This window comes from Sinocyclocheilus anshuiensis, unplaced genomic scaffold (assembly GCF_001515605.1).
Source record: "Sinocyclocheilus anshuiensis isolate Anshui unplaced genomic scaffold, SAMN03320099.WGS_v1.1 scaffold975, whole genome shotgun sequence".
Classification (NCBI taxonomy): Eukaryota; Metazoa; Chordata; class Actinopteri; order Cypriniformes; family Cyprinidae; genus Sinocyclocheilus; species Sinocyclocheilus anshuiensis.
Genome location: NW_015547693.1, coordinates 407,997 through 413,723, shown reverse-complemented (window position 1 = coordinate 413,723; position 5,727 = coordinate 407,997).

Below are 5,727 nucleotides of genomic sequence, written 5' to 3'. Positions count from 1 at the left end.
GATATTGTGAGTGCACACAAATAAAACTAGACCCTTTACAGTTTAGAATGATGTATTACTCTTACCTTTATGAGCAAAAATGACTGCGTATTAAGTTGTTTCCACTGTTAGAAAAGAATGCAAGTGATCGTGCTGGCGCCTCCATGTCCTGCAGAGCACGCTTCAGCTTCCACTCTCCACACAAACGATTGGATATGCGTCTAACAGCGCACATTTATCTAGTTTAAACCTTTAAACTAACATTGTGATATGCTTGAACTGTTGTATATATAGATTATATTTTAGGCGAGTCGTGATGATTTTTAGGAAGGCTAAATTGATCAAACATATAGGCTATGACCAACTCACTGTCCACCACTGGCCGTTACTTAAAAGAAGAAAAAAACTTACATTTAACGAACAAAAAATGCTCCAAACGTTTTTCTAAATTAACTTTATAAAAAAACGAAACTAAATATAATCACTTTTCAATTACATACAAACTGAACTATTTCTGCTGTAACAGTAGTATAAGCTTTTTTTGGGAAAAGGGGAAAAAAAAAGACGGTCTAGGGCCTACACTGTAAAAAATAAATCCGTAAAATGTACGGTAAAAAAACGGCAGCTGTGGTTGGAATTCTGGGAATGTCAATTTACGGTTATTCACTGTAAATTATACAGTCTTTTTCACTTCCAAAAACGGTATACTACCGTAAAATTACATATACTGTCCAATACAGTTTTTCACCGTATATAGTAGGGGAATTTACCGTTAACCATTTAACAGGTTTTTACTGTAGCATACTGTAGCATTTTTACAGTCTTTTACCGTTAAATTGACATTGACATAAATTGTCATTTTTTACAGTGTATATTTGAGGTCCGTGCAGGGCTCTAATCCACTTCATCCAACGCTGTTTTGTTCTCATCTGTGAGCATGATCTTGATATATGTATTTTACCATTTTGAGTTTAAAACGTGTGACACATTCGTTCTGCTCTCACTGATCATTTGGTATATACAATATACATGCTAGATATATGTTGTAACCAGTGAACTAAACTGAGCTGAAAATATATTTACATTATACCTTCATATGGCAAACATATTTCAAAATGTATTTTAGGGACAACAATAACAGTAGTCTACATTTAAGCTAAATGCAAGTGTGGATGGAATAGCCTACTAGAGATCAAAACTTGATTTATATATATTTTTTATATATATACTGTAATATTGTACTTTTTTTGGAAGATTGTAAAGTATGTTTCTTGCTTATTTTGTATTGAAATTGTTCTTTTGAACATGCACCTGGCAAACATGCTAATATGCATCTAGTTTGCATTTGTTATTTATTCTTTGTGGTATCAAATGCTTTTAGCTATCTTTATCACATTCCACAATGAGTCAGTGAGTATTTATTCATGTATTTTTCTTACTCTTAGCCTGTAATGACAATGACAATGGATTTGACTTCACTCAACATGATTAGACTGCAGCAGCAAAAAGTGCAAGTAGCTTGTTTGCGGTAATCTATCCAGAAACTCCTCAGGGTGTGTTGTTAATTGGTCAGAGTGTGTATTGACTTTCCTCAGGCCTGTGTGATAAGGATGTGGTGTGTGTTGGGGGTTTTGTGTTGATGTGTGACTAATGTTAATGTTTTTTTTAAGATGTTGAGCCCATAAAATGAGTTCTGTCAGAGATAAAGATTTAGATGGTGCAAGCAATTTCCGTAATTCCTCTAATACGAGACCTTGAAGAGAGATGGGAATCAGGTGACCATATGTCCTCGTTATTTGGTGGCCCTGTTTTTGTGGAGATTTTGCTGGAGATGTTGTGAGATATGGCTTTCTTTTTACTGTGCACTCAAAAAAAAAAAACACTCACCAGACACTAACAGAAAAGTGAATCTCATTCTGAAACAAACGGAAATTTAATTCACATTATTCATTAGGAATCATTCAAGATAATTTACTCAGTAAGCTTCTGAACACCAATGCATCATCTTGTACAAGTTTATTTTGTATTTGTGTTTTTGCTGAACTCAGAGAAACTGAATGTCATTGTAGAGTTGGGACAGACACACAAAGTAAGCATATTTCCTACAGCTGTCGCTCACATGTGCGCGCACACGCACGCACACACACACACACACACACACACACACACACACACACACACACACAGATAAGACACTGTCCGGCTCTGCCTCTATATCAACAACAATATTTCTTATGAACTCTGGGCTAGCAGCTCTTCATGAATTTTTATTAAGCAAAACTCTAAGCAGATTGATTTCACACAGGCAGCTTTATTGCATTTTTATTTAATTATTTTTTCTTCTGATCTCACTCCCTCTCATTTCCCTGCCAGTCCTGGCAGGTTTACCTCTCAGGATTTGTGGCACTGAATGGACTCATAGCGATTGTATTTGTGTTTGTGTGTGTGTGTGTATTTGTGCATGTAGTGATGTTGTTCAAAGGGCTTATAGAGAAGAGAAAAACCTAAAAGAATAGTGAAAAAAAATATCTTCATTTATCATTCAAATGTATATGAAGGAGAAACCACACTGTCTTATACTTTAGGAGCTGGAAATATTCATTGTTTCTGAATCAGTGGATTTATTTTGAAGTCTGACAAAGATGTGAGTCACAATGATTTTATCCTGGTTGTGAGTTTCAGCGCTGTTGTGAGGTGAGATGTGAAGCAAAGCCTTTTAAAAGTAAATTATTGTAAATTTTTAGTAAATTATAAAAATTATTGCAGCAAACAGTCTCTTGTGGCCTATTGCTTTTATAAAATGGCACAAATGTCCATGTCATAAAAACACCAATGTTCAATAGATTTAAAAATAAAAATAAAAATAAATAAAAAGGAACCAACATTTTTATAATGACTGCACTATTTTGTGCGTCCACTAGATGAACACTCAAATTTGGGCAGTTGCATTTAAGAACTACTCAAAGTAGAAGTTGGAACAACAAAAATGGATATGTGAGGAGGTGAAAAGGCACACCTATTTTAGTTTTAAACGCAGGTCATATGAAGTATCGCAAACCAGTTGTTGTGCAACTTACAGTACATGATAAAAATATACATACATATACATACATATATACATTCAACTCTTGGTGTGAATAGATCTTAAGTAGGTCTACTGACTGTTAATGGTTAACAAGCAATGTAGCAATTAATTGAATTGAAATGTGCAGAATTGGAAAAAGTAACAGTGTATTAGTGACTATGTCTTACTATTTTGCTTGGTCATTTCCCCTCTGCCCTTATAATTGAAGGTGTACGTGTGTGATTGTGTGCACCACACTTAGAGAGGTGATAATGTTAAATAGTTAAATGACATGTCCTGATTACGCACAATCCCGGTCTCTTCTGTGTGTGTTCATCTGAGCAGAATGAATAGCGATCAGCTGCAGGCCTGCTGTGTGTAATGAGGTATCCCGCTGCTGCATGCTGTTTCACAGCCCGGCAGCTCTGTGTTTGCACAGCACTCTACTGCCCACCATCTCTCCCCTTCATGCCTCACGCTTCCTACTCCTCTTTCCCCACAAACTCATTCGGATTTGTGCTTCGCTTTATCAGGACCGCTATTTGTAATTTCTGCACTACAAGTGGCAGCAAATGGCAAAAGTAATGACTGTTTCCAAACAGGTTTCCTAAACACTCTTAAGGCCCCAACCTCAAATTCACATCATTGGTCGAGCTAGAAGTTGACATGTCACACTCATGCTATCCGTTAGCGAATCCATTGGTCAACTCACAGTCACTAGTCTTTACCTAGACTTTACATATTCAGGTCAGAAATATCATGGATGCACTGTAAAAATTGCCAATAATTTACAGTGTTATAAAGATAATTATTGTACAATAAATTAGTGTAGTCAGAAATTTACTGTGAAATCAAGGCACGCCGGGTCATTTTCTTACACATTACCGTGAATGAACAGCAGAATGTTGCTAACATCACAGTAATTTACTGCTCTTGTTTTACTGTGAATTCACATTATAAAGTTGTCTTAAACAGTACCACAGAAATGTAACTGTTTACCACTGAAATGGTTTTGAAGTCACCACAACTGTGATTAGTGTTCCATTTGCTTGAGATCTTGGAGCCTTTATGTTCATACTTAAATTTCTAATGTAGCCAAGTCAGAAGTGTGACAAAGACAAACACTGGTAAAATGATGACAAGCTAGAATATGAAATAAGCTAATTGGCTGATTTTAAGTTAGGCAAACTATTCCTTGCTTTAGCATTATGATAACCAACCAGTAACTTATTTCATATTCATAATCGTTTGTAGATGGATCTTTCACAATAGTGAAGCAACTGCTGAGAAATATCTTTGAGAAATGTGAAAAAAATTATAATAAAATAATGATAACAAAAATAAAAACAACACTTACAACATAAACCAACAACACACACTGCTAAAAGTGAACCAAAAATAGGTTCAGCAGCACAGATAAAACGCAACTAGAATTAAAAAGTCTACAGCATAATCTATTTGTTAAGCTGGAATACACTGTAACTGCACACCAACATTTACTTACATAAAAATAACAGTGTGCTTCGATTGGGACAAACAGTAATGCTGTCTATAAGAATGTGCTACTGTCTTGGTTCTGTGTTTTTGTGCTCTTGCTTTATGTGGTCTTTTAGTTTGTAGTTTTACTCTAGTGTACATGTAGACCTTGCGTTCCTATGTTCCTTGTCCGGTCTATTTGGTTGACCTTCTGCTTCTCGTTCCTTGTTTCTTGGTGCTTTACAGTTTTTCCTGTACTTTTGTTTTTATTTAATAATTTGGATCTTTTCTCCCTTCTCTTGAGTTCACCTTACATGACAGCTACCAATGCTATACTGAGGTTAAGGTTAGGGTTTTGCTAAAGTTTGCAAAGATCATGGCATCATGTCTTAAGAGTTTTGCGAGAACCAATATGTTATTAGAGATATCTGTGAAATATTCTATGCTTATTAGATTTAATACAATATTAATGACATGAAACGCACTGACATGTCACACTGTCACATTTGAATTCTTATTACAGTATTCTATGCTTACTGAGCGATGTTGGTGTGTTTTAGTTGGCAGGACCAATTACTTGATTCAGCTTGATTATCTGATCTATACAATCGGCCAATGGTAGATGGCCATTAAACATATACATACTGTTATATATGTTGCTAGCAAAAAGTGTATTCAGTCAGATGCTTGTCAGCTGTATAAAGGTGCAGTAACAGTATCTTGCAGTAGGAGAAGATAATTGCGACTTTTTTATCTCACAAATCAGATTTTTGTGAGAAACGGCAACAGTCATGCAGCATTACTTATATTCGATCTTACATCTCACTTGGTTGTGGTTAGCTTCTACAATGAAAACACCTCCTTCTCTGCTCTGATGGTATTTAGTTGGTTGTCAATGGTAAATTAGCAGAAATCTCCCATGCTGTGACTATTTTAGTGTCCTACAGTCCAGCAGGGTCAGTGTGTGTGTGTGTGTGTGTCCAGGTGCTGAATGCTGTCCTGCAGGTGTGTGTTCCAGTGCACTCAGCATTCAAACCCTACAGAAACATAAGCTTATTTTTGGACAAATACTGTATGTGTCAGCCTGCGAAAACAACCGTAATGTGATTTGTATTTGCTTCCTCTGATCTTTGATATTCCAGTAGGCCATAATATGATTTTTTTATTCTACACAGTATAATTTACTGTAAATTCAGCTGTTTAGTTGC